This window comes from Chinchilla lanigera, unplaced genomic scaffold, assembly GCF_000276665.1.
Source record: "Chinchilla lanigera isolate Chin_1 unplaced genomic scaffold, ChiLan1.0 scaffold00099, whole genome shotgun sequence".
NCBI classification, from domain to species: Eukaryota; Metazoa; Chordata; class Mammalia; order Rodentia; family Chinchillidae; genus Chinchilla; species Chinchilla lanigera.
Window position 1 is genome coordinate 4824253 of NW_004955500.1, and position 24305 is coordinate 4848557.

At 43.2% G+C, this 24305-nt stretch overlaps 1 long non-coding RNA gene across 1 annotated transcript in view; it reads right to left on the reverse strand.

Moving 5' to 3' along the window:
- Positions 1-5856: 5856 nt before the first annotated feature.
- LOC102010070 overlaps positions 5857-24305 on the reverse strand; it is a 164803-nt gene continuing 146354 nt past the window's right edge. Inside the window, exon 4 of the long non-coding RNA XR_001231483.1 lies at positions 5857-6681. This is a non-coding gene — a long non-coding RNA (uncharacterized LOC102010070). The remainder of the gene's footprint in view (positions 6682-24305) is intronic.

A 24305-nucleotide genomic window follows, 5' to 3' on the forward strand; every position in this document is an offset into this window, starting at 1 on the left:
AGCTAAATCCCCAGCCCATGATACACTCTTTACCAGCAAAATTGGGTGTAGTCTCATTCTTTTCAAACTTTCACAGACCTACACATCACCTGGGAATTCCTAAATGCAGTTTCTGACTCTCTAATTCTGGGATGTAGTGTGGGATTCTGTGTCTCTAACAAGCTGTCAGGAGCTTCCTATGCTAAGGGCTCTAGAACCACATTTTGGGTACCAAGGATTTAAACATTCCAGCAACTCTAGGTGGAAGAAACCATCATTAACCTAATTTACAAGGAGGAAACCGGGGCTTGGTGAGATTATATACGGTGGTGCCTTGGTTCATGAACTTAATTCAGTCCGCAGTTCAGGAAAGGACCGCCACGTGTGTGTTCGTGCAGGAAAGACGGCCGCAGTCGTGTTCAGCCCCCAATGCAGAGTCTGCAGACAAAGACACAATTCTGCCAAACACTCCTGTTTGCGAACCAAACTGTTTACAGACCAAAGGGTTCACGAACCGAGGTGCCTCTGCCATTCCATAATTCATTTTTGGTATTGTGAACTAGGAGGTATCTGACCCACAAGCCGCAAAGTTGGAGGTACACAGTAGCACTCCACTGTTCAACATCTCCGGTGCGTGTGTGATCAGCATGAGTGGGCCCTAAAGGTATAGGTTCTAGGAGGAAGTGACCCAAATGCCTCCTGCTACTCTGCCCCTTCTCTCCCAGTCTGTACATGAGGCTTTATGGAAGTTCCCTGTGACAGCTGACAGAGGAAGAGAAGACTCAACCAGGTTTACGGATAGCCCTGCACCCAAAAGTGGGTGGCTGAACGCTATAGTCCTCTCCGGGACATCCCTGAAGGACAGCAGTGAGGGAGAAACCCTCCCTGTGGGCTGAATTCTGGGAAGTACACCTATCTGAAACAAGAAGTGGCTGGCTGGGTGCACAAGTGCATACTGATTCAGAGGGTCTAGTCAATGGTTTGGCTGTGTGGTCAGGACTTGAAAAAAATATGATTGGAAAATTGATGAAAACGGAATCCAGTGGGCAGGTATGTGAATCAGTGGTGCCTCGGTTCACGAACTTAATTCTTTCCACGCTTCTGGTCACAAACTGAATTGGATGAGAACTGAATCAAATTCAACAGTTTTGACTTTATAGGGAAATTTGATTTGGTCTTGTCCAGTTTGGTTTGCAATCAGAACTGTGGAAAGAATTAAGTTCATGAACCAAGGTACCACTTTGATCTCCGTGACTAGGCAAAAATTGTGAAATGATGTGTGTCTCATGTAAATGCTCAATAAAGGGTGACATGGGGCTGGGGATTTAGCTCAGTGACACAGCACCTGCCTGGCAAGCGCAAGATCATGAGTTCGATTCCCAGTACTGGGAAAAAGCCAAAAATAAATAAATAAATAAAGAGTGACATCAGCAAAGGATTTTAATAAGTGGATACAATGATCCGTTCTAGGGATCCAGTTATGCTCTCTCCCCGGAACCCCCTGCTGTTACCCCATGAGCTCACGAACAAAGTGGCCATGGTATCTTGGAAGGAGGTTATGCACGGGCTCAGCAACAGAGACTTTAAGTCACCAATGTCATCCTGGCTGTGACTGCTGGATTCCCAGTCAGCCAATATCAGAGACCAGTACTGAGACCCCAACATGAAACCATCCTCCAGGGTGATGAGCTTCTACTTGGAGACAAGGTGACTGTGCTGGACCGCTTCCATCGTGGAAAGGGCAGTGTTTTGTTCTTCCTAAACTGGGCATGTCCTCTGGATATGAATTTGCCTTCTCTGGATGCAGTCCTTGGGCCAAAACTACTACCATCTGTGGACTTAGGGAAGTTTATCCACTGTCATGGTATTCCACAGAGCATTGCCCCTGACCAAGGAACTCACTGCATGGTGAAAGAATTGTGGTGGTATGTCCCACACTCGTGGATTTTTCTGGCCTTATGATGTTCCCCACCATCCTGAGGTGCTGGTTGATAGAATAGCAGAGTGGCCTTTGAAGATTCATTTAGTTATAGTGACAGCCAGGTGGCAATGATGCTCAGGGCTTGGGTAGGTTTCTCTAGAAGACTATGTATGTTCCGTATCAAATATATGGTGTCATCTCTCCCTTAGCCAGAATTCCAGGGTCCAGAAATCAACGGATGGAAATAGGGGTGCCCCATTAACAAAGTCTTTGTTTCCTGTTCCCAAGACTTTGTGCTCAGTGGCCCAGAGATCTCCACTTCAGAGAGAGAGGAATGCTTCCATCAAGAGACACAACAATGACCTCCCTGAACTGGAAGTAAAGCCTGCTGTCTGGCCATTTGGGGTCCCCCTGCCTCTGAGTCACAGGCCAGGGAGGGAGTTAAGGTGTTGGCATGGGTGGCTGATCCAGATTACCAAGGATGAATTGGACTACTGCTCCAAAGTGAACATAATAAAAAATATATGGAACACATGAAGTCTGTTGGTCTATCTCTTACTATTACTATGCCCTATACCTGAGGTCAATGGAAAACTCTAATAACCCTACCCAGGCAGGACTACAAATGATCCAGACCTTTCAGCGTGAAGGTGTATGTCACTCCACCACTTAAAAAACCATGACCAGTCAAGGTGCTTGCTAAATATAAAGAGAATACAGAACGGGTAGATGGGTAGCAGAGGAAAGTAGTACAGATAACAGCTATTGCCACGTGACCAGTTATAGAACCAACAGCTACATGTGTCATGTATATTTCTTCCCCATTTTGTCATGAATTATTATATACACATATATATATTAATAAAAATCTTTGTTTTCTTTCCTTTCTTATTCCTTTGTCATGTAACATAATATATATTAATCTTATATCAGCATTTAAGTATTAATTTTCTATCATAGTATTTAAGTTACAGATATCGAGAAAATCATCACTCGAGGATTTACTTCTCTTCAAGGAAGCAATGTTTAAAACTGTTTTTATTTTTTATTAATATACTTTTGCAAAACATAAGGGATACCTGCATTGTGGAGACTTGGTACACGCACGTATTACATCTTAATCCTTTGTTACGGTTTTTGTCGTATAGAGGACGGTAGTATCAGGTTAGTCAGAATTATGCCTTTGGTCTAAAAAGGTGGGTAGATGAGGCAAGTGGAAGGGTGTATTTGTGATAATTGATTGAAAAAATGAGGCAAATTGACAGGATTAAATGATGCCCAGACAACTGCTAAAACACTATCTCTGGGTTTGTTTGTGAGGGCATTTCTAGATGAGATTATCATTTTGATCAGTGGATTAAGTAAAGAAAATGGACCTCACCGATACACTTGGGCATGATCCGAGGTGCTGAAGTCTCCATAAATCCAGAAGGCAGAGGGAGGGTTTTCTTCTTCACTTACTCTCTGGAGCTGGCATACCTATCTTTTCCTACCTGGGATATTACAGCCCCAGGTCCTTAGGCCTTCGGACCATGGGGCTTAGATCAGTGGGCCTCCCAACTCAGTCGTCAGGCCTGTGGCCTCAGAATGAATGACCCCATTAGCTCTGTTGGTTCTCCCACTTTTGGACTGAATATTCTGGGATTTCTCAGCCTCCTTAACTGTGTGAGCCAGTTTCATAGTAAATCCCTATACATACGACTCCATACAGCCTATTAGTTCTGTTTCTCTGGAGAACCCCGACTAATTTAGTAATGCAGCTTGTGAATGCCACAAGCAGCTGCAATCCAAATCTGTTACCCACCCTCCGCACTGCCTCCCCTGAGACAGCTGGTGAAAGGGACTGTAGGCCTGGAATAGCTACTCACTGTGCACAGGCACGAAGGAAAGAGAGTCAGAGAAGACTGCCTAAGGGAAGAGTTATGAACAATATTGGGACTGAATGACATGAGGCGGAGCCTCATACAGTGTTTCTCAATCTATTTTCCAACATTTCTCTTTTGAGACATCTTTCCCTAATCTCTACTCACCATAACATTTCAATACCACACATATACCACATATTTGCCCACGTGCTATGGTCCTTTGGAGAGCTACAAATAATTGTAATATTTAAGGTTTTTGCTGATGTCTGTGGTTTATTGAAAGGAACAATTAATGCTTAAAATTTTCTTTTTTCTTGATCAATTTTGCACACTTGAATCTGGTGATCAGAATGACTGATCTGAAGACAACAATCTGCAGTAGAAGAATCATTGTGAACTCCTACCACCTTGCATGGTGAAGCTCTGCATTGTTTCCAATGTTTCTTTTTTTTACTTGCTACTGTCTTTGATTGTTTGATCAATCTTACATTCTTATGTCTGGTAGACTGAGCAACCCCGTTGAAGATAACAGCATGTAATGTAGCAACCATTATTAATTCCTATCATTTTGTTTTGAGGTCATGTATCATTTTTGTTGTTTTTGTGTTGATTTTGTTTTTATCTTCATTGTTGTTGTTTTGTGGGGTTTTTTTTCCTCTTTAAAATAAAAAAATGAAAAAAAAATTTATCCCCTCACTACAAACTAATTTTCACCTCACTGGAGGCAATATTGCCCCTGCTGAGAATGCATACCCTAGCAAACTCCACTCACCTTGTGAGAGATACCAATGATTTTGCAGAATGACAGAATTATGGTTAAAAATAAATTAAAGGCCATTTGCAATTCTTTAAGAACACAAACAAGCAACCGTTCATTCTTTGCTTGGACACTCACAGCACTGAGAATCACACTTCACTAGCAGCCCCATCCTGCCTTAGAGGGTTCCTGACTAGAAAGTTGTCTTATCACGAGCCCAAGTTTGGCATGCCACGCTGTTATGTAACTAGTCGGAGTTCTACCTTTTGTTGCTGAACAGATGCTACAAAGTCGGGAGCAATGGAGGGTGGAAATATTCAGCTTCTCTTCCTGGAGCCCAAACAGTAACTGTACATGTTGTAAGTGTAATACTCCCACCTATTGCATCCATGTGTTTCTAGCCTTTATCTATCTACCAGTAACATGTAAGATTTCTCTATCTTTTTGAAGAAGCTACACCAGACTGATTCATCTCACTGTCAAGTACAGTTTCTCAGTACTGGGATGGTTTTTAGGGATGGTAGAATAGTACAAAAGAAAAAACAATAGAATAGGGATGAGAACATCAGGGTATAATTTTTTTAAGGTTACAATCCTGATTTAAAATAGTATAGGTAACCATTCTAGAACTGAAAACGCTAGTATAGCTATGAAACAGAGTGGGGGGAAGGGAAATGACGATAAGCAAAGCTCCTGTTCTTCGTAGGGAGGAGTTGATAGGAGGAGTTGTCTAAAAGTGACAAGCTGAGAGTAGAGAGAGAATCACAGTTTGAGAGTTATGGAAATGGCTATGGCTCTAGAAGGATGGGTGGAGGATTCTTGCTTCCCTTCCCAAATTCCTGTAGATTTAAGCTATCTGATCTCTCAGCAAACACACACAATAGTCAAAATTAAAAACAAAGGCTGGGGCAGAAAACAACCACAGTGCATTCAGGCATTAAGGCTAGCCTGGGCTGAATAAGTCACCTAATCTTGGGTTGAAACTTCTCATATGTAAAGTGGGAAATGCACTAAGTCAGTGTTCTACAGAATCCCACCTCTCCCACCATTTAAAGGTGATGCTCTCATGGGTGGGGAGGGATCTGATTCACTGGACCTTCCCTGTCTCGCCCTAGCTCCACTACAGGCAGCCCTGAGATAGCTCATCAGAGAATCCCAAGAATTTATATTTAAAACCACTAGTCTATATCACTGACTTTACAAATTATAGATATGGTCGGCCTACTCAGGGGGCCCAAGGGCGATTTTCCAGGCTGAGGTCCCAAGGCTAAAGAACGCACATGTTCAGGACACCAGCAAGAGCAGGCAGCGTGGAGCAGAGCAGAGAGCCGGAGTGAGAGCCACCAGAGTCTTTATTGTATAATTCTCATACAGGTTGTCATTTCATAGTCACATTCCTGCAGTGCCATAACCAGTGTGTGTGGGTCTCCCTGTGCTAAGTCACGGCTACATAACTGTATCCCTCTGTGCGCCTGCGCTAGACAAGTGGAGTTACGTCCTCAGATGCCCCTGAGCTTTGAAGCAGTCTGGGTGGTTCCCCACAGATATAAACCATAAATTTAGTGGCTTGGAACTAATGCAGTGCTTTTGGGATAGAGTAGAAGAATCAGAATACATGCAGTCCCTTTTTTTTTTTTTTAAGATAAAAGAACCAAAACATATTAACAAACACACAAGCAAAACAACATAAAAACAATACAGAATTTCAGACGAGGGGATAGAAGATTGACAGTGGTTGTTGTATTGCACATTGTCACCGTCAAGTTGGTCACTCAGTACCCTTTGTACTGTTTGCACAACTCCTGCTTCCGCTGTGTACGTGCGCACCGAATGAACACAGAAAATGGGCCTTCATGAACTTCTTGAAACTACAAAGGTTTGTTGGGATGTGGACATCCTCTTCTAGGACAAAAGGGCGGCCACTTTCAACAGTATCAGTGAGCACCACTATCTCCAGGAGAAACACATCTCGCCTTCACCTTGATCCGTAGAAGGCTTTGTTTTTCTCTTCCGGAAAGGCCTTGCAGAAGCACGCACATCTGCCTTCACTAAGGACTCATCAGTTCAAAGGCGGACAGCCTGGGTGGTATGCAGCCAGTGCAGGGAGGCCGTGGGCATTAGTTACACCTGCTATCAGCTGGTAGCGAGCTCCACGCAGCCTGTGGGCACAACAGAGGGCAGTGGGGCACGGGGAGAAAATGCAGAGCCACCGTAAGGACTGAGGATTCTTTGCTGGCCATTTCACAGGATCTATAAAGTTCATACTAAGTCTTCCCTTCTCCTGGTTAAGAAAGCATAGATAGTGCACTTATTTAATTTCTTATCTCCTATAATAAGGCTAGGACAAAAATACCTCCACACTGTAAAGCTGACACATTCTTTTCTTACTACTAAAAACCTCTTGTGTTCTGGAAATGTACCTCCCTAGACTGTGGTCAAAGCATCAGGTGAAAACAGTTACCTTCCACTTACTAGGAACTGTTCCACCTAGCACTTCTGTCATAGTTTGGGCTTATTGCAAGGAGAAACAATAATACAGGACTCATATGTTATAAGATTATTTATAATAATCACCCAAAGAATCATATACAAAAGGGTTCAGGAAATCTTTCCACATGCTATAAACCAAAGAATCCAGCTGAGGGCCTGGATCCCATGGTAATGTCCTGCATGAGTCCAGCTGAAGACCTAGAGTCCATAACAGTACCTCCCACGAGTCCACCTGGAGGCCCAGAGCCCATAACAATGTCTCATGCAGGCCTGTTTCACAGATCTGCGCTGGGAAGGCCCAAAGGTCAGTGGTGGAAGCTAGAAAGTCTGTGCCAGCGGGATGAAGGATCTGTGCTAGCAGGCTGAGGGATCTACACTGGAGCCAGGAAGCCATGCTCAAAGTAAGAACCAGAGCTCCCCCAAGGAGAGCCACAGCCATCCTCAGCAACAGTGAGGTCCCAAGTTCCTCCAATGATCAGGACAGCCAAGTTCCCATCAGGAAAGCCAACGCAACAAGCTTCTCCAGGAGACTGAGCAGTGCACCATCTTCCCCTCCAGAGCCAGGAAGTGATGCTCAAAGTGAGGACCAGAGCTCCTCCAAAGGGCACTGAAGCCATTCTCAGTGACAAGGTCCCATTCTCCTTGGATGATGAGAACAGCCAAGTTCATCAGGAAAGCCAGCATGACGAGCTCCTTCAGGAGAACCAACAGCTCCTTACAGCTTCTAACAGCACCCAACCCCTTCTACCAGCTCCCACCAGCCTCAACTTCTCCTTCTCCAGTTCTACATCTTATACTGCTGACAACAATCCCCAGGCGGGCCTCCCACACCCAGCACCGTGCTAGTTCAGTTCAGCTGCGTGTTACGAGTTGACCGCCGGTTGTCATCCACCACAGCTTCCTATGGCCAGAACAGGCACTTACACTTCAAAATAGAGAGTCTGAAGGAAGGAAGGCTACCAACAACTGTTAGACTCTGAGTGCCTTGAAGGTCTGTACTATGGTTTTGCATTTCTCTTTTGTTTTCTATTTTCTAAGCATGCAATGCAGAATTGCATCTAACATCTGATAGCACTGTGGGGTAATACAGATCTGAGTCTTAGCTCATTCAGCTTCTGAGTTTCACTTTCTTCATCTGTAAAATAGAATAATAACATCCATTGCCTTGAGTGGCCCCTGTGAAATTTTTAAAAATCCAAACAGATCAAACTCCAGCAGGTGCAGCTGCTCCATACATGTTGGTCCCTCACCCTCACCCTCCCAGCCCCTCCCTCTCACCCTCCCAGCCCCTCCCTCTCACTCTCCCAGCCCCTCCCTCTCACACCAGGCTTTTAAATCCCTATTTCCAGGAGCAGCAAAGTCTTGCTCCTCCACAGGAGTACCAGGAGGGTACACCTTACGGGGCCAAATCCCCCCTGAGATAAACCTTTCCTCCCTAATAACATGCGTGTTTCACAACTTCAAGCTCATCTCCAAATTTGCGGTAAAACAGGCAGGAGGAGAAGAGCTCTGTAAGGTTCGTGCCCAGATACTACGCCGGAAGGCACGGTGTGCCGGCCAATAGGCCTAAGCAAGAGGTTTGACCCTATTGGACAGGCTTGAGGTCTGGTGGCTGCAGTTCAGGTGAAAGCTGACCCCTCATGAAGGGGTCTCCACAGCCACACAATGTACAACAGTTGGGCACCCAGCGTCTGTGAGTCTGTCCAAGGCCAGCAGAGGCCTATCTGATGACGGGGTCCGGGGATAGCTACAGGGATGGCGTGGGTCCTCACTAGCGCACTGAACCTTAAGTGAGCAAAACACAGGTCAGGCCCTGCCTCCCTGGGCCCCTCAGGGCACAGTGGCCATCACTCGGGAGTCACATCAGGTTCTGCACAATAGGGAGAGGAGGTCATACGACATGTCCTCTGGAAGTAAGAGGCAGAAAAGATCAAGCGCCACACCACCCACCTGCCATATGCCTGTAGACTGGGGAGGGTAGAGCTCCAGCTAGAGACAGAGGAGGAGAAGTGGGCAAGGAAGACAGGATGCAGACAGAGGGCCAGTGTCTCTCCCAGGGCACATTTTCTCCAAGCGAATCTTCTGCAACCATTTTACTGAAAGGAAATTTGTGGCCATGGTGTGGACACGACAATGAGAAATTAATAGAAGAAAGAGAACAGCTGGTAGCTATAACACCAACGAGGCTGTGCACACGGGGTAGAGGGGTGCAGGAAGTCTCTGTCCTTTCTTCCAATTTTGCTATGTAATTAAAACTGCTCCCCCATCCAAAAAAATCCTCTAAACTGGGCACTGCAGGTGGTGACACACACCTGTAATCTCAGAACTCTAGGAGGCTGAGGCAAAAGGATCACAAGTTCAAATGTAGTCTAGGCAAGACCCAGAAACTTAGCAAGACCCTATCTCAAAATAAAAACACCTGCAGATATAGCTCGATGTGAAGGCCCTGAGTTAAACCCCCAGTTATTAATCTGACCTCATATTATGGCATATAATGTTGACATTAATTGAGGTTATTAGGTTCCAGTACATGGCACATCCTTATTCTACTTTTCTCCTTCCCCTCCTACCCACCCCTCACACTTTTTTGCCTTGGACCACTTCCCTCTTGTAAGAGATCCATCATCTTGTCCCCTTCTATCTAACCTTTATTATTCTCTTTGTGCTTCGCTTCACTCAGATGGAAGTAACCATATGGTAGTTAAGTTTGTGTGTCTGGTTTATTTCACTCAGCATTATATTTTCCAGGTGCACCAATTTTCCTGCAAATATCTCAAATCTGTCATGCTTTATAGCAGAGTAGTATTCCATTGCATATAGATACCACATTTTCTTTATCCAATTGTCTGTTGATGTGTACGCAGGTTGTTTCCAGGACTTAGCTATTGTGAGTTGCACTGCTATCAACATTGGTATGCATGTATCACTGTAGTATTACATCATAAACTCTTTGGGGAAGACTTCTGGGTCATAGGATATTTCTAATTTCACTTCTTTGAGAAATTTCTGTACTGATTTCCATAAAGGTTGTACTAGCTAACATTCCCACCAGCAGTGAAGGAGGGTTACTTTTTCACCACAGTCTTGCCCGCACTTGTTATTGTTAGCTATTCCAATTCTTTCCGGAATCTTAGTGTTGTTTTAATTTGCATTTCTCTGGTGGCCAAACATGTTGAGCATTTTTTCATATATTTGTTAACCATTTGTATTTCTTCCTCTGTGAAGTGTCTGTTCATATCTCTTGCCCATTTCTTCACTGGATCTTTAATTTTAGGGGTATTTTTTTTTTTTAGTTCTTGCTGTAGTCTAGATATTAGTCCTCTGGATTTTCAGTCTGATATAATCTCATTTGTTGATTCTCGCTGTCATTTCTTGTGCAATTGAGATCTGTTTAGAAAATACTTTCCAACACCTATGTCTTCAAGTGTTTTACCTATTTTATCTTTCAACAGATTTAATATTTCTGTTTTAATGGTTATATCTTTGATCCATTTTTATTTTAATTTAGCATATGGTGAGAGATAAGGGTCTAGTTTCAATCTTCTATATACAAATAACCGATTTTCCCAGCACCACTTGTTGAATATGCTGTCTTTCTTCCAACATATATTTTTGGCCCCTTTGTCAAAGATCAAATGTGTCAGCAGAAGTTTCTGTATCCTCAGTTCTGTTCCACTGATCCGTATATCTGTTTTTGTTTTAACGCCATGCCATTTTTAATCACTACTGCTTTGTAGTATAGCTTGAAGTCAGACATTGCTATGCCTCCTGCTTTGCTCTTGTTGCTCAAAATTTTTTAGCTATTTGGGGGTCCTACTGGTGCCATATGAATTTTAGGATTGTTTTCTCTAGATCTGCAAAGTATGCTGTTGGTATTTGGCTGGGACTGAATTGAATCTGTTTAAAAGTTTTGGGAATACGGACATTTTGAGAATATTGATTTTCCTTATCCAGGACCAGGGAACATCTTTCCATTTTTTGATGTCCTCTTCAATCTCCTTTTTCACAGTACTATAGTTTTCTTTGTGGGGGCTTTTATCTCCTCAGGTAAGTTAGTTCCTAGGTATTTCATTTTTCTTGAAGCCACTGTGAATGGTATTCTTTTCATAATTTCCTTCTCATCCCATTCATTGTTGCTGCACAGAAAAGCTAATAATTTTCATTGTTGATCTTGTATCCTGCTACGTTGCTGAAGTTTGCTATTATAATAATTCTAAGAGGTTTTTGGTGGAGTTCTTTGAGTCTTCTATGTAGAGTATCATATCATCTGCAAAGAATGACAATTTGAGTTCTTTTCCTATTTGTACACCTTTTATTTCTTTCTCTTGCCTAATTGCTTGGGCTAATGTTTCAAGTACTATGTTGAATAAAAGAGGTGAAATGGACATCTTTTTCTTGTTCCTGATTTTAGGGGAAATGATTTTAATTTTTCCCCATTTAGTATGATGCTGGCCTTTGCTTTGTCATATATAGCTTTTATCATATTCATGTATGATCCTTCTGTATCTGTTTTCTTCAGGGTTTTTAACATGAAGGAGTGCTGAATTTTATCTAAAGCTTTTTTGCATCTATTGATATGATGATATGGTTTTTCAGCTTGCTTCTGTTCATGTGATGTATTACATTTATTGAGTTTTGTATGTTGAACCATCCTTGCATTTCTGGGATGAAACCTACTTGATAATGATGTATGATCTTTTAATAATGTGCTGTATTCTATTTGTTAATACCTTGTTAAAGATTTTTGCATCTATGCTCAGTAGAAGACTGACCTATAGTTTTCTTTTTTAGTCAGGTCTTTATCTGGTTTTGGGATCAGGGTAATACTGGCTTCCATAAATGAGTTTGAGGGCAGTCCATCCCTTTCAATTTCTCTGAAGAGCTTGAGGAATATTGGTGATATAACATCCTTAAAGGTTTTGTAGAATTCAGCAGTGAATCCCTCAAGTCTTGGGCTTTTTTTATTTGGTAGATTCTTTATTACTATGGAAATTCCATTGCTTATTACTGGGTTGTAAAGCCTATTTATGTCTTCATGGGTTGGTTTCAATAGATTCTATGTGTCTAGGAATCTGTCCATTTCTTCAAAATTTGCTAATTTTTTGGAATATAATCTTTCATTTCTTTTTTTTTTTTTTTTTCCTGGTACCAGGAATTGAACTTACGACCTTATGCTCGCCAGGCAGGTGCTGTGCTGCTGAGCTAAATCCCCAGCCCCCGGAATATAATCTTCCAAAGTAGCTACTACCTTCTGGATTTCCACGAAGTCTGTTGTGATTTCACCTTTTTCATTTCTAACTGCATTGCTGTGAGTCTTTTCTCTCTTTCTCTTGGTAGATCTGCCTTGGGACTTATCTATTTTATTTATTCTTTAAAGAACTAGCTCTTCAATTTTTGATTATATTTATTGTTTTTTTAGACTCAATTTTGTTGATTTTCACTCTCATCTTTATAATTTCCTTCCTTAATTTTGGTTTGGGGCTGGTTTGTTGTTTCTCATGTGAGAATTGATTGTAATGAATTTTCCTCTTAGATCTGCTTTCAAAGTGTCCCACAGGTTTTGATGGATTGCACTGTCATTGTCATTAATTTCCAGAACTTTAAAATTTCTTCTTTGATTTCTTCTGTGACCTATTGATTCTTCAGTAGAACATGGTTAGTTTTCTGGGAGTCTTTACCCTTTCTGAAATTTCTTCTGTTGTTGATTTCTATTTTCATTACAGAGTATTCTGATAGTATGCTTAAAATAATTTCTATTCTTTATATTTACTTAAGCAGGCTTTGTGAAACAGCACATGATCTATTTTGGAAAACACACCATGTGCTACTGAAAAGAATGTATACTCTTTTGTAGAACGGTGGAAGTCCATATGTCCAAAGGTGTGGTTTAGCTCTGGAATTTCTTTGCTGTCTTATGTTTAGTTGATTTATCTCTTTACCAAAGTGGGGTGTTAAAATCCTTTCTGTGATTGTATTAGTGTTTATTTGATCTTTTAATTTCACCAGTTTTTGTTTTGTAAAGATAAGTGCTCCAGTGTCTGGTGCATATGTTTATGAATGCTATTTCTTCTTGTTGGATTTTCCTTTAACTAGTGCGTGGTGACTTTCTTTGTCTCTTCTGATCCATTTTAACTTGAAGTTTACTCTGTCTGATGTTAGAGTTCCAACCCCTGCTTGTTTTCAGGGCCCTGGTACATGAAAGCAGCAAGGTCGTGAGTTCGATCCCCGGCACTGGAGAAAACCAAAAAAAACCCAATAAATAAATAAATAAATAAAATTTTTAAGTTAAAAGAAAAAAATAATACAATCAAAGAATAATAAAAGAAAGTTCTCTGCTGTTTCGGGTGGGTGGTCTTTTCCTCAGTGCAGGGTTAAGAGCTCAGCTGGGGCCAGGACGCGTCTCAGCGCGGTGCTGGGTGCAGAGTCCTGCTCATGCGAGAACGGGGCGAGCGGGGGGGCGCCAGTGGGAGCTTCCCCGAGTACCTGGCCTGGGACGCAGGAGCCCGGCCGCGTGGCAGCCCCTGCCCCCGCTGCGCCCGGCTCCCGCGCCCCCTCGTCTGCGCCCTCCCTCACCCTCCGCGAACTCTGCAGGGAAGCGGCGACCCAGGCCCCAGCACTCGGCCCCTCTCCGCGCTGCCCCTGCCGGCGCTCGCTCACCCTTGTGGCTGTGGCCATGCCCCGCGGTCACCTGGCAGCTGGTTGCGGAAGGCCGCCCGGGAAGGGGGCCCGCGTCCTCCTCGCGGGTTCCAGCTGCAGGCGACCGCCAGCCCAGGGGCAGTTGTCCAGCTCCCTGCGAGCACAAGCCTCAGCTCCCTTCGCCTCCCACGCGCAGCGGGCCGGGGCTGCGCGGAGCTGCGCGGTCCCTCCTCTGCGCGGGTCTCGCTCTTAGGCTTGTTTCCGCCCCTCTGCCCGGCGCCCTGTAACCTCCGCTCGCTCGCGTCCCTCTCCACGCTGCTGTTGCCCGGACTCTAGGCGCCTTGCTCTGCAGGAGCTGAGTTGCTGGCGCTCACTGCTGCAGCACCTTGGGGCCCCCACGACCACGCCGAGTACTAATGCTCAGTCCTCCCCAAGGAGTGCGAGTCAAGGTTCTCGGGAAGCGCTGAATCAACAGGATCCGTACTGGAGACTAGGGTGAAGATACTGGAGATTTAGTGTAAGGAACTGGCTCGTGCAGTTATGGAGGCAGAGAAGTCCCACGACCTGCACCCGATAAACTGGACAGCCAGCGGTGCAGCCCCAGTCAAAGGGAGGAAAACAGCCGATGTCCCAGTCAGTCAGACCGAGCTCCCTCTTGCTCAACCTTTTCATCTCCAGTCAGGTCTTCAATTGACTGCACGATGCCCGTTCATTCTAGGGAAGGCAATCTGCTTTACCCTGTCTGTCAATCCAAAAGTTAACCTTGGGGGCTGGGGATTTAGCTCAGCGGCACAGCGCCTGCCTGGCAAGCGCAAGGTCGTGAGTTCGATTCCCGGTACTGGAAAATAAATAAATAAATAAATAAATAAATAAATAAATTTTTAAAAAGTAAATCCCATAATTTTAACACACGGACTATGTGCATAGACTGTTCATCCTTCTTCTCCGCTGTACTTGGCCAAGCAGACATCCACATTTTACGAAATGCTCTGCCTTTTGTGAACCCTCAGCTGGGGTGTGTGCGTGGGGAGAGCAGACCAGTGCAGGAACTGGAGGCAGAGGCTCGGCTCCGAATCCGGACACCGCCACTGCGTAAATGGTAACAAGTGGTTCCACTGCTCCGAGCCTCGATTCTCCTGTGTGTAAAACTCAGCGGCGGCAGGCATTTCTCACAAGACTGCTGTGAGGATCACACAAGCTCAGGAAGCTGGAAGCTAACAGGACTCAAACTAGGTTAGGTCACTCCCTGAAAGCCAAACGGAAAACAAGCTACAGAGACAGGTGTGAACCCCGGCAGTCTGCGTCCAGAGTGCCGCTGTGTAACCGAGGTGCGGAGCTAGCAGGACACGGAAGCAGCTGCCTGATAAGAAAGCAGCAGGCAACTGCGCTTCCGGGTGATAAGAGCTAAAAGGAAAACAACAGGTTAATCAAAATGGCAAGGCAGCGCACTCCCCGAGATAAGGAAGCAGGATGTAGCTGGGGCATGGAGGTGCATGCTTGTAATCCCAACACTCTGGGAGGCTGAGGCAGGAGGATCTGAGCGGAAGTCTATCCTGAGCAACAAGACCCTGTCTCAAAATAAAAAATAGAAAAAGGGCTGGGGCTGTAGCTCAGGGCAGATGCCCTGAGAGCAGGGTGTGCATTCTGCCTGCAAACTAGCTGAGAACAATACAAGTAACCTAACTCTACCTGCTCCGAGAGCCCCTGCCCCTTTAAAAGAAATCCATGGGTAACTAGTGACATTCCTTTGAGACCCATAAACTTAAAAAGTGTCGTCTGTGCAGAGTCACTGTGTCTATGGGCAGCCATATTTGCTGTCCCTAAGTAGGGGCAGCTGTGTTTCTCACCGATAATAAAACTTCATTTTAGCATTGACGCCGGCCCACATTTGATTTCCAGCTATGCAGAGCTAAAAACCTACGCTGACCAGCACCCTAAGGCGTGGTGGAAATATTTTGCAGACTCGACATCATTGCGTCCAGGCTGGCTCACTGTCATTTCAGGAGCGCTACTGCCTTCTGTCAGGGTGACACCGAGGTTTGTGCACGGGTTTTCTGTTGTTGCTGCATGAAGTTACTACGAATCTAGTGGCTTAAAACAGCACACATTTATTATTATTTTTACTTCTAAGGGTCAAAAGTCCAAAATGGTTTTCAGTGGGCTAGAATCAAGGCTTTCGTCAAGACTATTTCCTTTGGAGGGTCCAGAGCAGAGCCTGTTTCTCTGACTGTTTTCAGCTGCTAAAGGTTGCTCACATTGTTTGGCTTGTGGCCCCTTCCTCCATCCTCCAAGCCAAGTTCAGACCAAGTCCTTCTTGCACGGCCATCTCTTGGTCTGCTCTCTGTGGTTTCTGTCTTCCGCTTCAAAGGACACTTGTGCTTGCATTGGGCTAGCAGAAAATTCAGGAGTCTCTCTGTCCCAAGGTCTGTGGGTTAGGAGGCTTAGTTCCACCTGCAGCCTTACTTCCCCTTCTGTGTGAGACCTAACATAGTCACGGGTTCTGGGGATTAGAACATCAACATGTATTTGAGGGCATCATTCTGTTTGCCACATTTTGTCTACCCACTCTTCAGCATACCTTCAGATTTTGAAATATTGAGCTTCTACAAAATTCATTATATCTGCTTTCCCTGATGAGTTGGAAGTTAATAAACAAAAGAACATAATAGCCATTTTTTTCAGCTCTTCTCCAGAGGAACTCAAAAATCTATTTAGAAAACTTTGAAAGTCAAGAAAGACACTTTAAAAGGAAAAATATTGTAATCCAAAGACACATAGCAACTGTTATATTTTAGCACATTTCCTTCAAACATTTTTTGCAGTTTTACATAATTGAGAGCATGCTATATCCACAAATGTTTATGCTATTTAACATGATTATATCAATATTTCAAAGTCATGTGCTCTTTATAAACATAAACTTAATGACTGCATAATATTTCATTGCAACAAGGTAATGACTTGCTTGAAAGTTAGTGCTGAATATTTAGCTTGCCCAATTTTTTAAATTATTAAAGATAATGAATGTTAAACATGAATGTTAAATATCTTTTATCATGCATATTCATTTACATTTCTTGTGATATCCTTAAGTGGGATTCTCGGTATGTATGGGCTGAAGGGACTGTGTATACTTAAAGCTGTTGATACGTAGCATCTGCTCACTTTCTTCAAATAACTGTCCATTATTCCTCGCCCAGCACTGCACCAGGGCTTCTTGCGCTGTAGCTGACCAGCACTGGGACTGTCGCGCTTATTCTCTGCTCACCGTTGGTTGAGCTGAACATTGCACTGTTCACATCTGCACCCCCCGGGAGTATGGGGAGTCTGAAGATCTCTTCGCATGTTGACCCAGCCCTGGCTGCACACAGAGGTCATTCTTTCTTTCCACGCCTGGTTACGCATGTGGAGGTCAAATGCGGGAACACTCATTAATCTCAACAGTAACTTAGAAATTCTTTCCCAGTTCTTATTCAGCTTGAAGATTCTTCACCCGTCAGAGTCGCCGAGGACCACTGCCGCCAGTTTTCCTTGGAGCAGGCTTCTTTTCCTCTCACGACCCGCTGTGTGGGGTTGTGAGGGTTTCTTTAGGCCGGCTCACTGGTCAGCTCTGGTCTTTTACTGGCCAACCTTCCAAGACACCAGACACTTCTCTTCAGCATGCTGCCTTCTCCCCTGACCTCCCCTTCCTTTATTCCTTCTAGCACCTTCCTCCTGCCTGTCATGGTGGTTTGGGAGGGTTGTTTTTGTTTTTTGATGTTGTTTTGAAGTACTGGGGATTGAACCCAGGGCTTTCACACTGAGACACAACCCCAGCCCATTTTATTTTTCATTTTGAGACAAGGTCTCACGAAGTTGCTAAGATCTCCAGGCTGTACTCAAATTTTCAATCTTCCTAACTCAATCTCCCTATGTAGTTCTGGCTGGCCCGGACTCACTATGTAGCCCAGGCTGGTCTTGAACTCATAGTGGCCCTCCTGCCTCAGCCTCCTGAGTGCAGGGATTACAAGCATGCGCCACCATGCTCAGCTGTGTTTGTTCTTGTGCCGCTGAGCTAGACGCCCGGCCCAGCTGTGTTTGCTCTTTATTGTCCACCCTGGAGAGCCATGCTCTTTCTCTCCTGTCTTCACAAATACTCCTTTTCTCCCCTTCTTGTCCTCAGAAACACCCCTTCTTTTTTCTCATCCAATGCAGCCAGCATAGTTTCCTAAATAACTTCAGGCTTTTACAAAGGATAAAAAGCAGCACGGCTTCAAGCAGCTTCCACGTGATCGTCCCGGCTTCTCCGGCTGCTATCTGCCCGGCGACGGTCCCTGGCCTGGCTGCCCAGTGGGCGTGGAGGACAATAAAAATATTGGGAGGGACAGAGCTGGCATTTAATCGTGCAGACAGGTAGCTTGTATCTGCTGAGGATCCCTTATGCAACATGCACGGGACCACAGTGCTCCTGGACTCCAAAATCTGCAGCTCTGGCATATTAGCAAATGCATAAGGTGATATCTTGCTGATGGGACCCAAGTCTAACCATGAAGGTCATTTACGTTTTGTATGTACCATAGACACATAGCCTGAAGGTAATTTTATACAACATTTTTAGTACACACACACACACACACACACACACACACACACACACACACACACACACATATATATTTCCGGTACCGGGAATCAAACTCACAACCTTGCACTTGCCAGGCAGACGCTGTGCCACTGAGCTAAATCTCCAGCCCCAGTACACATATATTAACTGTGACCCATTACAGGAAGGATGGAATTTCCTACTTGTGCTATCAGGCCAGTGATCAAGAAGTTTCAAACTCTGGAGCATTTTGGATTTCAGATTAGGGATGTTTGTTCTTTATATCAGTATATTACATATACAGTCCACACTGGACTGGAATGCTAGGCTTTACTTAGGTTCCTAATCCTAACATTGCAAAAAGGGCTACAGATATTTGTACACCTCAAAGAGTGGTTACTTTTACTCTGAAAAAGGAGATTGATGAGGATATCAGAAAATGGAAAGATATCCCTTGCTCATGGATAGAAAGAACCAAAATTGTGAAAATGGCCATACTCCCAAAATTTTTATACAGATTTAATGCAATCTTGATCAAAATACCTTCAACATACCTCACAGAACTGGAGAAAACATTCGTAAAATTCATTTGGAACCAGAAGAGATGTAGAATTGCAAAGGCAATTCTGGGCAACAAAGGCAAGGCAGGATGCATCATAATGCCTGACTTGAAATTATACTACAGAGCTACTATGATAAAATCAGCATGGTACTGGCAGAAAAACACACCTGGAGACCAGTGGAACAGATTAGAAGATGTGGACACAACTATAAACACACTCAGCCACCTTATCTTTGACAAAGAGGCCAAACATTGCCTTCACTGGAAGAAAGAAAGCCTCTTTAATAAATGGTGCTGGAAAAACTGGCTCTCTACATGCCAAAGACTAAAACTATCATGATGCACTAACCTAAAGTCAAAATGGATCAAAAATCTAAATATTAAAATAAATACACTAAGTCTACTAGAAGAGAAAGTGGGTGGAAATCCTGACGACACTGGGGTAGGCAGAAAGTTCATGAACAGAACCCAAACTGCACGGGAAATACCTCAAAGAATCAACAAGGGGGATCTCATCCTATTAAAAAACTTTTGTACATCAAAAGAAATCACCAACAGAGTGAAAAGTCAACCACTGAGTGGGAAAAAATTTTAGCTAACTGTCCCTCAGAAAAAGGACTTATATCTAGAACATAAAAAGAATTGAAAAACTCAGACCCCCCCCCCCAAATTCAAAGACCCAATCCAAAAATGGGCATCCGGGCTGAAGAAACACTTCTCAGATGAAGAATCCAAATGGAAAATAAATACATGAAAAAAATGCTCAACATCATCTTTCATTCAAGAAATACAAATTAAAACAACACTAAGATTCCATCTCACCCCAGTAAGAATGGCTACCATCAAGAAATCAACCAACAACAAATGCTGGAGGGGCTGTGGAGAAAAAGGAACCCTCTTCCACTGTTAGTAGGAGTGTAGACTGGTGAAATCCCTGTGGAAATCAGTGTGAAGATTCCCCACAAAACTAGGATTAGCGGTTCCATTCAACCTGGCTATTCCCTTTCTGGGTATTTTCCCAGAAGAATTAAGAACATCATACCACAGCGATATATGTGCACCCATGTTTATAGCAGCACAATTTGTTATAGCTAAATCTTGGATACCACCAAAATGCCCATCAACCAATGAATAGATAAAAAAGATGTGGTCTTTTTATACAATGGAGTACTACTCAGCTATATAGAAGGATAAACTTGAGACATTTATAGGGAAATGGATGCAACTTGAGTCCATACTCATAAGTGAAATAAATCAGTCTCACATGTGTAAACATCATATTGTTTCCATAGTGTAAGAAGCTGAAAGACTAAATAAGACACTAAATATTGTGAAATGGGAAGAGAATGCTCAAAGGGAAAGAGAAACTGGGATGAAGGAAAGGAGAAAAAAAGGAAGGGAAAGGGAAAAACAGGTAAACATACACACACAAACATGATAGTTAAGATAGTTATACTACTAGTTGCTATTAGTTCATTGAAAGGAAAGGTTTACGCCAGTATTGTGTGATCAGTTTTTCATGCCTACAGCTTGTAATATGAGCAACTACTTTGAAGATAACAATATGTGATGCACTAACCACTGTTACCCTCCTACAATCTTGTTTTGAATTTTTATACCATTGTTTTTATTGTTTATTTTGCTTTAAAATAAAAAAATGTTTAAAAGAATGGTTACTTTTATATGCTCAGGATAGGACATGGCCTCTTTATAGGAAAACCCTCTAGTTACAATTCACAAGCAATTTTTTCAGATCAGAGTTAAGAAACATCAGATACCCAGGCTCCCATGCCCAGAATTCACACCACTGAAAAAGCGCCCCTGTGCCACAGCTGTGCTGCCCTGCACTGTCTTTATCTTCAGGTTACTTATCTTGATCATTAATTTGTTATGTTTAAGAATTGAAAGTAGGTGCAAAGAAACGCGATCATGACACTTACTTTGACATTTCAGATAATTTAATCTCCAAAGGGGAGGCCTTCAACTGGTTCTCATGTTTGCACATTAACTGTTGCCATCAAATTAGAACATCTCTACTTTCTTAGAGGCTCCTGGTCCCCATGTTAATACGAGACAGAAGTCACTGTGCTTGCCGAGAGACTGTAAAAAAATAACCTTGGCAAAGTTTTTTCATTTTAGATGTAAGCCACTTTTGCCGGGCATGGTGGCGCACGCCTGTAATCTGAGCAGTAGGAAGGCTGAGGCAGAAGGATCGCTATGAGTTCAAGACCAACCTGGGCTACAAAGTGAGTTTAAAACCAGCCTGAATCACAGAGTAAGACACTGTCTCAAAAAGCTGAACAAATACATACATACATATGTACATACATAAATGCCACTTTATAAAGCACCACATACAATCAAAGAACATACCCAAACAGTTCCTAAACATCCTAAAAGTTCACTTTATAGTGTAATAAAAATTTAGCATTAAGGTCATATAAGTCAGCTTAAAAATAGCCAAACCTCTTTAATCACGTAAGGAAGTAAATAACTACCCCCCAAAATCCCCAAATTAAAAAACAAGATAAATGGCACCATGGAAGATAAAGTCATATAAATAAGGAAAGGAAATTCTAAAACACATGCATGTGTTAGAGAATTAAAAGGCATATTATAATATATGTTCACCTCCAATATTAATTCCAAGCACAAAATATAAATGAGATTTTTCCAGGTTCTTATAACTTGATGCTTTCTCAACCTGTTTAGTTATTGCCTCCTTGGTTAAATATTCAACACTTTAAAAAAATGCATTCAAGAGGAAAAGAAGAATATTATTATCACCAGCACAGACAATCTGAACAACTTCATGTCATTATCAGAATTTCTAAACTGCACATAATTTTTAAAGTCTGGACCTTGATGCCACTCATAACAGCTTACCTAAAAAGAATCTGACCACATTTTTAGTACCTCCCCAGGACTCACTTGCAAGTAGTAAAAATATCTCACTAGTGCCTGAGTGCCTCACCAAGCTCTCTCTGTTTTCTCTAACACGGACCTTCTCCTTGAAACTCAGAAGCAGGTTCCCAAACCATCTCCTGCAGAATGGGATACACGTTAACAAATCAGTATTATTTCCAAGTCCTAGTTCTTATAAAACTTTTAAAAATTTATATGACAGGGCTGATGGGGAATTCTTTCAACTGAGTATCAAGCCATTTCTTCAACTTCTTTTTAGTGGAATGATATGATATAAATCTACATCCTCTGTAAAGTTCTTTTAAACTGAGAAATAGAATGTGTCTGTGATATTACTTAGCATGAGTAGGTGTAAGTGGGGTTGGGGTACATGCATTTCCTAGCCATCAAAATTCCTTGACAACCCATTTTAAGTGACCTAGTCTAGTCTCTCGAAAGCAAGGTGGTTCGTCAGGTGTGGGCCATGGAGCTGAGCGTAACACCCAGTAGAACGGCACTGGCTCCATGACTAACGATGACTGTTAAAGTGCCCCCCGAGAAAAGCAAGCTGCTGGCCAGGCCTAGCCCACCAGCAGCAGCACCACTCTCAAATTTGTCCAAGACCGATACAGTAGGCATGCCTGCCTATTGCCTCTTACAATGCATATCAAGAGAAAAAAGGAAGACAGGAAAAGAGTTTCCTTTTCCTTTTCCTTCTGAAAATATTATCATCTGTGAAGAAATAATGACAGCAAAGGAGTCCCCTGTATCCGAGGCATGTCTCATATCAGAGCAAGGCCCGGGATCCCTCACCTCCAGGCAACAGTAGCTCCTGAGCATGAGGAAGCTCACACACACACACACACACACACACACACACACACACACACACACGACACTTTTTTCTCATTGCCAACCTCCCTCTGTTTGGGAGTTTTAAGTAATTACAAGGTGGTGACTACTAAAATTACTTTTTGTCTTGATAATTCATTAAATAAATATTTATTGAGTGTGATTTAGTGAATACTTAGTGAGAGTGATTTATTCTCCTGCAAAATTTTTCTTCCTTTAAAAAACTGTCATATCGGGGCTGGGGATTTAGCTCAGCAGCAAAGCGCCTGCCTGGCAAGCGCGAGGTCGTAAGTTCGGTTCCCGGTACCAGAGAAAAACCAAAAAAAAAAAGAAAAACTGTCATATCTTTAGCAAATACGTCTCCCTGCTCAGACAAAGAGCTCATTAGGAAGACCATAACAAAGCGTCCTATTTCGGTATCTAAGCTTGTCAATTGGAAGCAGTCACTTAATAGAACGTAGTCTGTCTCTAAGCCACAAGATGATTGATAATATCCACTTAGCACACCTTCTTAGATTATCATGGCTAGTATAAAAACACAGGGGTTCTACAGTAACTTGAGCAATGACTAAGCCATGAAACAGTCTATTACATCTTTGTATAGTTCTGAGAGAACATTCTTCCTTCTCTGTTCAGAAATAACCGTTCCCCATAACTTCCACACTTTGTTGGAAGTATTTCCCTTTGAGGGTACATAACGTGTTCAAGGCTTCTACTAGCAGAATCAGAATCACAGTTGGCATTTATTGGGTGTTTACTGTGTTAGTGCCCCAAGCTAAATTCCTTGCAGACATTATGTTATCTTCCTACATAAACACTGACCCATATCATCTCCTTTTCCAGGCAAAAGGAACTCAAGTCTTACAGCTGTGTTTCATGTGAGCACTTCCAAGCCTCTCGGCGTTCTGGTCCCCCTCCTCGGCTCAGCTCCACTTTGTTAGAGCCCCGCTTAAAATGCGCACCACTGTGCAGTCACCAACTTCCAGATGTGAGCTAACCAGTTCCAAGTAGAGGGAAAACACCATCCTCCTGGTCCGGATGAGCTGTTTCTCTTAGTCTGGCCTAAGAAGTCAGAGACTCTTGGGTTTGTTGCTAGGGTAGGGGGTGGAGTCAAATCACATGTTCACACTCCCATTGCTGTGAAATAAAACCCTGAATCTTTCTTCATACAAATCACATTGCAAGCACAGGGTGTGATGGCGCACACCTGTAATCCCTGCACTCAGGAGGCTGAGGCAGGAGGATCGTTGTGAGTTCGAGGCCAGCCTGGGCTACAAAGTGAGCTCAAGTTCAGCCTGAATTGCATAGCGAGACCCCATCTCAAAAAGACAAAAAAAAAGGGGGGGTTAACCCACTTGGGCCCTCTTCTGTCCCTCTCTTGGACTGAAGCTTTCTTTCCCTCAATAAATATATTCTGCTCTAAAAAAAAAAAAAGGAAAAGAAAAATCACATTGCAACCAAATCTCCACCATACTGTGAGGCTGACTTTTAATGTAAAGGTAATGCTTACTTTGCCTTTCTTTATCCATTTAAATTTATTCTTTTCAAACCACTGTTCCTCTCAAACATTCAAGATATTTAGAAATCTTTTTTTTAAAGAGAAATCCTCCTGGGCTGGGGATTTAGCTCAGCGGCAAAAGCGCCTGCCTGGCAAGCGCAAGGTCGTGAGTTCAGTTCCCGGTACCGGAGAAAAACCAAAAAAAAAAGAAGACCAGGCCTGTTTGGCAGAGGTGTGTCATGGGGGCATTCCTTTGGAG